At 38.7% G+C, this 12,163-nt stretch overlaps 1 protein-coding gene across 1 annotated transcript in view; it reads right to left on the reverse strand.

Annotated features, from left to right (window-relative positions):
• Positions 1–12,163, reverse strand: part of LOC307005715 (carboxypeptidase Q-like) — a 56,736-nt gene that overhangs the window by 31,790 nt on the left and 12,783 nt on the right. The gene's annotated exons all lie outside the window — the stretch shown is intronic.

The following is a 12,163-nucleotide window of genomic DNA, read 5'->3' on the forward strand; positions in this document are numbered from 1 at the left end:
ACTGGTTGAAGCACTATCTAATCAGCTCAAGAGCAGGCATACAGTATGCACAGCCAACTCACCTAGTTACCTCGAAGGTTTTCTGTATCCCTCCGCAACCCCCGGCTCCTCACTCTCGGCCCAGCTGGGGATATGGGGGAGTAGGCTTACTCTAGGTTTGGGATCAATTTCAAACTCGGAGCCCTTGATCCCCTCTGACTACACGGCAAATAGGCTTATTTTAATCTTTTACTTTAACTGATCATTTGTAAGTGTGAACTTGTGAACAACTGCCACAGATAATCAGACATTATTTTTTATATATTTATTAAAGATTTGTTTTTGGACATTTTTGCCTTTTTATTACGATAGGACAGTGAGTAGACAGGAAGCAAAGTGGGAGAGAAAGGGGGAACTTGAGCCGGAACGAGCCGGAATTTGAACTGCCCACAAGGCTTTCGGCGCAGACGATGGGACATTATTTTCAACTTGACTGCAATGTTTTATTCTCTATCATTCAATGCATATTGCCTATACATAAATGAACTTTATGTTTTGTCATTACAGATTAAAATCTATAAATCAAAATATATATTGCATTTATAAAGAAAAGGCTCAGCACCCAAGGCTCTATCGCCTATTGCCTCAATGGTGACCAGTGTCTTTGGGCGGATTGCCGGCAACATCCAGTAGGATTGTTTGTGATTTGCTCTTAGTGACTTAGGAGTCCTCTTGACTACTCTTAACTTTTCACAGATGTAAGAGCTGGTTTTAGTGCTAAAATGCTTTGTGGAAAAACTCTTAGAGCTAAAAATTTATTAATCCTAAAATTAGGACTGACACACACACCCATAAGAGTTTCTCCTAAACCGGCAAGTTAGGAACTACTTTTAGCCTTAAGATGTTTTGTGATCTACAGTGATTCTCACACAAAACCATCTCTAGGGTTTATAGAGAATGGTCCAAAAAAGAGAAAATATCCAGTAAGTGGGAGTTATTTGGGCAAAAATGCCAGAGGTCAGAGGAGAATGGCCAGTCTGCCCCATTGAACATGTTGAATCGGCGTCTGGGCCATCGGTGAGAGTGGGAACGCTGATTGGATGTTCAGTTTAAAGAACGAGTCAGTGCACGAGAAAGTGATGAAAGAGAGCAAGTCAAGACGGCACAGACAAGGCTGACCTTATGTTGTTATCCTGCCCGAGCATTCCAAAACACAAATATTTTCATAACATGAGCCGCTTAAAATGAAGAAAGTTATCAACATAACTGCTATTCAGAATGACGAGCAAGCGCTGCTTTGTTCAACATTTTGAATATCTGCTCTCGTCGTATATTGTTTGGTTTTCTCCTTTTGAATGACGATTATAGACTATTGATACCTGCTAATACAGACAGTTAATTCCTTTCACGCAGGCACATGCTAGTTGAGTGTGTGTTCAAGTGCAGCTTTTTGGTCTAGACGTAGCCGACGTGAGGCGACAACACTGTCGGTTATCGTCGCTGCTAGTTCTTTAAAGTTGGCTTGGTGTGTCCCAGACTTCAAAGGGAAACTCCTACAAATACATATGCAACAAGTTCAGCTGCAAAAATAACCTTGTCTACGTCTTTTCATTGCTAATTTTTCACTGTGTGTATGTTCTGACAGTAGGTTTTTAAAGCCAAAAGAGGGTTTGCACTTGTGCAAGCTGTTGGTAAATCTGGGCCAAGACTCTAATTGTCACAGTTTGAGTTTGTTTTTTGCTCTGGTTTTCCTGTTCTGTTCATGTCATCTTCTAGGTTAGCTTTCTAGTTTGTAAATTGGTTCTGTTCTCCTCTATATTCTGCCTATTTGTTTCCATGGTTACAGATTGAGTCCTCAGTTCAGGTGTGTTTCGTTAATTAGCTCATTAGCTCCTTTGTTTGGCCTTCTACTTAAGCCCTCACTTTCTGTTAGTTAAAGATTTATTTTGACTCTATCTGTCGTGTGTTTCATTTTCCTCACTTTCTGTTAGTGTCTGGTCTTGTAGTGTTGTTGTTTGATGTCAGTGTATTTGTGGTTGTGTTTCCTCCTTATTCTCCTGGTTGGTATTTTTTAATTCTTGGATTAAAGATTTATTTTGAGTATCACCTTCATTACAACCACCGCCCATGACACTAATAAAAGACTTCTTTCAAAAACACACAAAAAAAATCTTACGACCCCAAACTTTTGAAAGGTAGTGTAGTGTATGCTATCAAGTAATGTAATATTTTGTGACAACACCGTATGGGCAAGTTCCATCAACTGGCCCAAAACTGTCTCATGCTGGCTCTGGACCAATGGGCCATCCTTATTGTCATGCCCTATATATCACTTCAGTTTTTTAGTGATTAAGATAAATTGAATACAGGCTCAAAACTCGTTCATTCATTAGAGAGTTATTTATCCATAACTATGTTTATGAGCTCACAATATTAAATAACAGAAAGCAATCAAGGTTAAGATGCCAATGAACGCAGTGTACAGTAGATGTGGAGTGTTATTCCAGTTCCCCGTCTTTTACTTGGTGGTATGAAGCAGCTATTCTGGGTGCCACAAGGTTTTATCACAGCTCAATGCATTATTTATAAGGCAGAAGCCTGGCCCCTGGAGCAGTAGAAATGAATGGTTATGACAGGGTAAACCCCACAAGATGCCAGCCGCTGTGCATTGCAGGCATTAGTTGAGTCCAGCTTTTCAAAGTTCCTGATGGCCAACTCTCTGCTGTTTCTGGGAAACAATATGATACCGCATCTAGGACATTTGATTGTTTTTTTTATGACATTGCATTATTTATTTGTCAATAATAAATGTTACAAAACACAAAAAAAATGCCTTGTGGTGGAATATCTGTATTCCAGAAACAATCCAATGATTCTGCAGAGCAGGTGGTTTATTCACAATTAAAGGGATAGTTCATCCACAAATTAAAGTTATCTCGCCATTTACAGTTCATGTCATTCCAAACCTGTTTGCATTTCATTTTTCAGTGGAACAATAAAGATAACTGTTTTGGACCAGTGTTGTTTTGGACCCCATTGACTTTCATTGTAAGGACAAAAACAGTCGAAACATTCTTCATAGCATCCTCTTTTATGTTCCACAGAAGAAAGAAAGTCATACACGACATGAGGATTAGTAAATTATGAATATAAATCTTCATTTTCGGATGAACTATCACGTTAACAAGATGAGATTTCAGCGTACTGACAATCTGGCCAACAGCACACCCTTAAAATGGCCTATTTAAACTTTGAATTCTTAACCTACATTCTTCCCACACACAATTATATCCCCCACTGCTTCCATATTTATATTTATATTTATATTTATATTTATTTGGCAGTTATTTGTTCTAGAACAGCTTTAACTGCATACTAAACCACAAATACAAGGCATGGTGTAATTTATCGTTTAATATAAAATTCATCTCCATAAAAATGCTGGCGATAGCTATAATGAACAGATGCTAAACATTCATTGGAGATAATAAATGTGATTCATAGTTTAAAAAAGGTTCTGCTACTATCGCTTTAAGCATTGACTTTTACTATTTTCACTACATCTAATCTCCATGCCAATGAATCCATGTTTTGAAATGCAACTCCGGTCTTTTGTTTTAAACTAAGAATGGAATTAATTGGACTGATTTAAGTAATAGATTTCATGTTTTATAACGAACCTTGTCCTTAATTTAAAAGAATCACGTTTAAAGATGTATTTCAAAGCTCTTTATGAAATTCAATGGGGTAGGCCTGCTTTTATAAGTAGAGCTCAGACATTTATTCAGACTACTGTGTTTTTCTTCTCAGACTACAGATGATGTTGAGGCTGATGATCATGATGAGGATGATGAGGATACTTTCCAAGGTTATTTCTGGGGAAATATAAAAGCCATACAACAGACACCATCTGTTGTAGTACAAAGAGATCAAAAGCAGAGAGAGGAAGGAATCAAAAGAAAGAAAAAAATAAAAGAGACTCATGTGGGCATTGCAAGGATTAATAGGAGACTGAAAGTAGAACAAACACAGTCTGTCTTATGATATCTTCACTGGTGGTCTCGTCTCCTTCGCTCCAGTGGGATTGAATATGTTCTAATTTTGAATGCGACTGAATGCTACTGACATTCGCAAACTTGGGAATTCAATTAGGCTTTCTGACATCATGGCTGTCACATCCAACTCCATTAGACTTCTCTTCATGACAATCCATATCTTCTGCCCTACTGCTTTTTTTTTTTTTTTTAGTTTAGCAACAGCAGTTATATAAGGTAGGTGGACTCACCTACCTTATATAAGATAGTATTGTGAGATTGGAGATTCTCACCTAGCCAGACCGTTGACTACTGGCATAAGGTCAGGTCCACATTGCAGCTTATTTAGTGTGCCAAGCTCCACCTACTTACTTAGACAAGAAGAGATGTTTCACCAAAATATTAAAGGTTCCATGGCATGGAATCTTTTATTATTTTATAATGTTTCCTGGGGTGCCCTAATAATGTAGTAGGCTATGTTTTTTAGAAAAAAAAAAGGTCATCATTTAGACATAAAAGGCATTTGTCATAGCCTGATTTTAGCCTTGAAGGGGCGTGTCTGCTGTGTAAAGCCCACAGCTGTGATTGGCTGCTGTGAGACATCAGAGTAAACGCCCACAGCTGTGATTGGCTGCTGTGAGACTGGGTGACATGCTTGCATATGAAATAGCTAGCATTACATGTGGAACTCTCTCGAAAACTTTTACTATTACAGCTATTATACGTTTTTACTATTACAGCTATCGAGATTAACGAATCGTGATAAGTTTTTTAAGTATTTAGATATATTCCCATGATCCCATCACATAAAAGGTTGCAGAGCATTGAAGAGCATTGAGCAGACGACAGTCTGTTGATCGCGTGAATGAAGATCTTATCATTGCAACGCAGTTTCTGCACTCTCACTGCTTTCACCAATGCAAACACGATGTAAATACAGTAAGAGCTCGTTGTGCAGTGTAACAGAGTCAATGATTTCATAACGAGTGTCGCGCTGTGTGATTGAAAGTTTGGGCGATTGGATTGTTCTTTAATCGCTTTCTGTATATATTTTAATCACAGTTTAAATAAGATTATTTTCATCCTACTAAGAGAAACGATGTGAAGTTGATATTTGAGTCGTCTTGAGACGCAGTCTCAGAGGAGCGGAAGCATAAAGGAGGAGCGACGACTGTGAAGATCGAGAGAGGACAGGCCTGATTTTATATTATGTTTTGTTTCTGTTGTGTGTGGCCAGCAGTCGTCCGCGAGGGGCTGCTGGCTTATACTTTAATTTTTGTATTTGTTTTATTTTTGTATTAAAATATTCAAATGTTCGCCGGTTCCCACCGCCTTCTTCCCATAACATCTATAACCTTGCTACAGAAGGAATGTTGTTTTAAGCGTAGAAAGACGTCAGTACACTCCGTTTTTCAAGTTCAAATCCTCCAACATTAATCTAATAACTCTCCTGTTTGCTTTGTCGGACAAAAATGGTGGATTAGGCGGATGGCGGATTATGATTGGTCAGATCACCGGTCAATCAAACTCCCTGCGAAGGGTCAATTCTCTGGGCGGCAAAGCAGAGAAAGGGGAGGTAACCTTTCCCCGTATGACAACATATGGGGAAGATTCCAGATTCGCCCGTCTGAGCTTTCATTTTCTCAAAGGCGGAGCAGGATTCCCAGGGCTTGGTTAACATCTATCACAATTTCTAGCCACTGGGGGACCATAGGCAGGCTAGGGGAACTCATATTAATGTTCAAAAACCTCATAAAGTGAACTTTTCATGCCATGGGACCTTTAAATAACCAGATTGCATTTTGTTTTATTTTTACATGGTGTTTAAGGATGTTTAAGGTATGCATTATTTTTGTAATACTTCAGTCAATTATTCTGCTTAAAGTTACTACACCTCAAGACTGCAGCTACAGTATGTTTCCATCCACCTATTTTTGTGCAAATTTTGGAATGTTGCATAAAAAAATGCTGGATGGAAAAGCCAAGATGTGCATAAATTCTAAAAATGTGCATAAAAACCTAACGCCCGTTTCAGTGCATATGCGGTGCGTGTTGCGGTGCATATGCAGTACGGGAGCAGCACGCGCTATATTCTCTTTGTACACATATACACTCTTTAATAGATGTATTCACTTTTAAACACAATTTAATATTTAACCTTACTTGTATATTAAAATAGCAGACATTTTAAATTAAAACTTAAAATTGACAAAAACGGCAGACTCATACCTTTTTCTTTTGCATAATTTAAATCCTTATACAATAAATCTTGCATGTCACAAAGAACTTGCTTTTCCACCTCCACGAATGAGACGAGTGTCGTTCATATGACCTTGTTGAAATAATTATGAAGTAAAAAGATGACTGTGAAAAATAGTAGTATTTAATTAAATGCATTTATGATTAAATTACTACATTTTCATGTCAATTTGTGTTTTTTTTTACCACGAAACATGCGCTGTCACTTTAATTCAGCGCGTGCAGCACAGCAAAAATAGACTCGGTGCGGAAACGATCTCTGCACTGCTGTATACGCACCGCAGCTGGAACGGATCGCCGGACCGCATCTGCGTGCAGTGTGAAAGCTCTAACCTGTTAACATGGGTACGGGAAAAAATACGCACCGCAAACGCACTGCAAACGGAGTATGTGTGAAACGGGCGTATGTGTGTCCTAAAACCTAATGTAAGCTGTAAAGACCTTTGAAATCACTGAAATAATTTGGCGCAGTGAAATGAAACTGTAATGCGGTAAAGACCTGCCTGGAACTACTTCAGCTGTATGTTTACTGTAAAATAACTACACACCTTAGAACATTCATAAACCAATCAGAATCAAGCATTCAACAGCCGCCCCGTAGTAGAGTATAGCATTAAAATAATTATCAGCTTATCGGTATCGTTCTATCCCATTCTTGCACGATCAAGATATAAAAGTATATGTTCTCCTGCCTCAGCCAGCCAAGCCATGGACACATTTAATGAACTGGCTCTTTTCTCAGGCCTGTTCCAACTTTGCCACTGTGGGGGAGGATGACACTGGATGTGCAATTACTGTAGACAGGACCAGCTACACCCAGTCCAGCACAACACGGCAGAGGACAACATTGTGACACAGTGCAGTGCAATACAGCACAAAGGAATGCTGTGTAATGCATCAGCGCTAATTAAAACACAATGGGCCGTGACATGGCGTAACCCCAGGAAACATCCTACACAACCACACAACAACACGACTGCAGGACTGTAGTGCTATCACTTTGGGAAATGGTACATGCACAGTGATTCATAACTATGTGACTGTCAGTTTTTGGCAAGACATTGCAAGTGTGTTGTCATTTACAATGTTCAACAACACAGTGATAGCAACAGTAGCTTAGAGACAGGTAAACAGAATCACCAATTTTGTATTTACCACAATTTACAGCAAAAGAAAAATACATTTGTTTTGTAAAAGTAAAAAAACTGCTGTACTGTATGACCAACTATATTTTAGAATTTTAAAAAGATGTGGGAGTGGTGGTTTTTCACACAAAACTCACCCCCGTGATGCAATGTCAGGGCATTGGTTTGTGTCAAAAGAGCCCATTCCATCCAGATGTCAATGTCAAAGTCAGTGGGATTATTTTTTTTAAAAAAACAGTTTATCGCATGCCAGCTGAAAAGTCTGATTGCTTGGAGAAAAAAATAGCATATATTTTGTCAACGAGAGCGTTGAGGTATCATTCATGTCTGTGGCACAAACTGCAGCAAGTTACAGAATGTGGGTCGATGACAAATAAGAGTTTGATAAAGAGAAGGAGAAATCATTTTAAAATGAATGTGATAAATTCTTAAAAATGTACACTGTATTTGTGTTGATTTTGAATATTTTAAATAAAAGTTTCAATTTAATCACGTCATGTGGTTTAACTGTTTAGAAAAATGAAAATCATATTTTTCTTACACCATCTAAACCATTATTTTCTAAATGTGTTTAAACATATTTTTGAGGTGTAGCTTCCCAAATATCTTGAATTGATTTATGAAATAATTCATTCATAATTCATAAAGCAGCACATGACATTTTACAACAAATGAACTTTCCTTGTCATAAAAAGGTCAAGTTATCTAATATTTTAAGAGGTTTATGAACTTTACAGTCATGAGAATCTGCAGGGGCGTATCATTTCATAAGTAATAATATATTTAATAAGTATATTATAATAAATATATTTCTTAACCCTTAATCACCAATGGACTTTTCCTTCATTTTTTAAAAGTGTTACCTTCATCTCAGGGGTATGAAACTCTGTGAATTAACCTAAATAATCTATCTAAACATGCACAAAAAAACTGGGCTTGATTTGGTTGTTCTAAAGGTGTGTAAAAAAATGTTTACCGTTTAAGGTGTTTGGGGTCAAAATGACCCCACATTGAAAATGAATGGGAAAATAAAAAAAATGACTTTTTTTATTTTGTTTGTCAAAAAAAATAAAAGTAAATCCATTATAAATCTGAAAATTTCTACAAATATATCAAGGTCTGGTCCTAGAGCATAAACCTAAAGTGGAACGAACTCTCTATCTCATACACACACACTGCATAATAATAATAACACACACTGATAATTCTGCAAAAGCAGATAATTCAAAATATATATCAGAAAACAACAAAAAATTCTAACTCTGACCAAACTACAGATTTTTTATGTATTTCAAAATGTTTAAATTAATATTCACAACATATATATCATAAATTTGTGAGGAGAAGTTGAAGCATCAAGAAAAATAAAGTGAAAATGAATGAGTCTCTATGGGCCTCTATGGCCCTCTCTGGATACATGTGGTCATTGCACTTTAATTCCGTAAATAGGTTAAAAAAAATTAAAAATGTCCACAAAAACACAGCATAAATGTATAGTTGAGAAGTAAATAAAAAAAAATGATATATAGTTTTCCATATAAAAAATTTATATTTCCTTATGCAATCGCTCTTTAAAAAGCTTGGGGTCAGTCTGACCCCAAAACATCTTAAGTGTTATCTTTTTTTAACAGTGATTAAGGGTTCAGTATAATCATTTCTGCATTGTCTGCTTCACATGACAAAGGTTTTTCAAATATTAATTTGTTAAAATATATATTTTTTAAAAATGATAAAAGTACTAAACTAGAATTTCATTATTTTAATAAATATTTTCTTCATTTGATATCAGGATAGTTGTATCACCCTGAAAATTGATTTGAAGAGTGATGTATTTTACAAAATCACAAAGTTAATTTAAAGTCCCCCTGTGGAGAAAATCAAGCTTTTAATGTTGTTTAAATGTCTGTGTGGTGTTTTTAATATACTTCAAGACAAACCATGTGTAAATTCATAAGTCAACACCATTGCTGAGTATTTTCTCCTTAAAACTGCAAAAAACGTGGTATGAACTACCTTTCACAAACTACCTTGTAACCAATCACGTCAACTAATGGATCTCTGAGCTGGTGTGAGTGAGTGGAGGCGGGGCTAATTTGCATATTCATAGAACCGCATATACTAAATGAAGCAAGGGTGTAGAGTTACATTCGAGGTATTTTAAGGCATGGCACATTTATTTTCAAGGAAAAAAACATTTAAATATGTAATTTTGGTGATCAAAGATGATTTTTACGGGATAACATGATTGACTACAGGGGGACTTTAAATAAACACAAAAAGAGGACATACCTTTTGAGTCCTAAATGCTTATAACCAATCACCAGGGAAGCTCTTTAGTAGGGAATTAATTAATTCTTGCTTGGTTGTCAATTACATCTTGTCCAATATGACTTACAGCATGCTTACCTCTAGATTAATGCCTTGTTAAAGGGCACAATGTGTGATATGTATAATTTCAAGCATTTCCCTTTCAACAATTCATTCTTTAAATGAGAAATCAGTGAGTGTAAGCTGCTCATAGTGTGGGCAGCAACACTGTGTGTGTGTGGGAGATTTTTTTAATACCAAGTAAAAATGTTTCCCCTGCAGTCAGGCATTAGGCAGACATGTGGACACACAACCTGTCACACTATCGTTATGGCTGCCTTCAATCAGAGCAACCCACGCGCGCGCAAAAAAACGTCACTCGTAGCTCTCAGCCCTCTCTCTCTCTGTCAAACACACACACACACACACATACACACACTCAGGGGGCCCCAATCAACGTCATCAGAGGTCTCAGTTTCTGCAGATGGTAGAAATCAAAACTCAACAGATTGAGTGAAAACACACCAGGTTAGTGACAGACACGAAGCTAAAACCACAAACTAACATTCCCCATAAACAGGGTATATGGCTATAAATAGGGAAAACCCAGAACAAACATTTCTGTTTGAAAGACACAATATGTCATTTCCAGAATCTTGAGATTAGATTAAAGTCAACATTGACCCTATTTACTTTCACAGTACACGTTCCCAGGCTTATTGTGAACAATTCACTGGTGCATGTCATTCCAAAGAGAGGGAATGTTTGTCTTTGTAATCTTTCATCAAAATGCAAAAACTTGCGCTTCCTAACTTGATTTTCCTTGTCGGCTGTTTTCCTGAAACCCTCTTACTTTTCATCCCCTCTCCAACCACCCTTCTTTGTAATGCCCACTCTTCACATTCCAAGAAATTCCCTACGGATGAAATCGATCCCCAGTCCCATCCAACATTTTTTTCTCATTAAATATCCTGTTTCACCCAGAAATACATTACATTACGAAAGTAAAATGGTTGCATATAGCATTTCAAACTTTAAATTTCTTTGTAACAACTACACCACTGCTCAAACGTTTGAGGTCAGTAAGATTTTATTTATTTATTTATTCATTTTATTTAAAGATTAATTAAATTGTTCAAAAGTGACAGTAAAGACATTTATAATTTTACAAAAGATTAAAATCAATTCTGTTCTTTTGAACTTTCTATTCATATTGTATCACGGATCACGAAGCAGCACAACTGTTTTCAACATTGATAATTATAATAATAATAATAAATGTTTCTTGAGCATCAAATCATCATACTGTCACAGTCTTCGTCCTCATCATCTGTGTCACCTGTCTTCACCTGTGGTTCCTTGTCTGTTTCCCGCCACCAATCTGTTTCCATGGACACTGATCACTTCCTCACAGCTGCCTGTCATTTGTAGTCATCATCACAGTGTATTTGAGTTCCTGTCTGTTATCTGTTCAGTGTCCGGTATTGTTTATGTTACTGTGTTTGTGTTTCACATGCTGTCTCACCTGTTCCGTTGTATCCTGACTCAACTTTATTAAAGAAAGGATTTATTCCACGTTCGTCTCCATCATCCTTGCTACCAGTCGTGACAGAATACCGGACCCAAAAAAGGTAATGGAGGAGGACGCTATGGAGGCTTTTATGTTCGACCAGAATGGTAGTAGTCTGGAGGAATTTGCTGCAGTTTTCCTGCACCTTCACCAGGATGGGAGATGGGATGAGGACTTCCTTCAACAGCAGTTCTGGAGCGGGTTAGACGATCCACTCGCCCAGATACTGCTGCAGGAGGATCTCGACCTACCTCTCGTCAAATTCATTGACCGTACGTTGTGGGTGTGTGGTTCCTCACTCACTGTGGGAGACATCCAGCCAGATCTTCGCGTCCAGCCAGATCTTCGCGTCCAGCCAGATCTTGAGCCCGCTGACCCTGCGCTAGAGCCCTCATCGCTGCCCAGCACAGAGCCCTCATCGCTGCCCAGCACAGAGCCCTCATCGCTGCCCAGCACAGAGCCCTCATCGCTGCCCAGCACAGAGCCCTCATCGCTGCCCAGCACTGAGCCCTCATCGCTGCCCAGCACAGAGCCCTCATCGCTGCCCAGCACAGAGCCCTCATCGCTGCCCAGCACAGAGCCCTCATCGCTGCCCAGCACAGAGCCCTCATCGCTGCCCAGCACAGAGCCCTCATCGCTGCCCAGCACAGAGCTTCCTGCACCGCTGGTCCCGTCCAGCCCAGAGCTTCCTGCACCGCTGGTCCCGTCCAGCCCAGAGCTTCCTGCACCGCTGGTCCCGTCCAGCCCAGAGCTTCCTGCACCGCTGGTCCCGTCCAGCCCAGAGCTTCCTGCACCGCTGGTCCCGTCCAGCCCAGAGCTTCCTGCACCGCTGGTCCCGTCCAGCCCAGAGCTTCCTGCACCGCTGGTCC

The sequence above is a fragment of the Phoxinus phoxinus genome (assembly GCF_949152265.1).
Source record: "Phoxinus phoxinus genome assembly, chromosome: 10".
Lineage (NCBI taxonomy): Eukaryota > Metazoa > Chordata > Actinopteri > Cypriniformes > Leuciscidae > Phoxinus > Phoxinus phoxinus.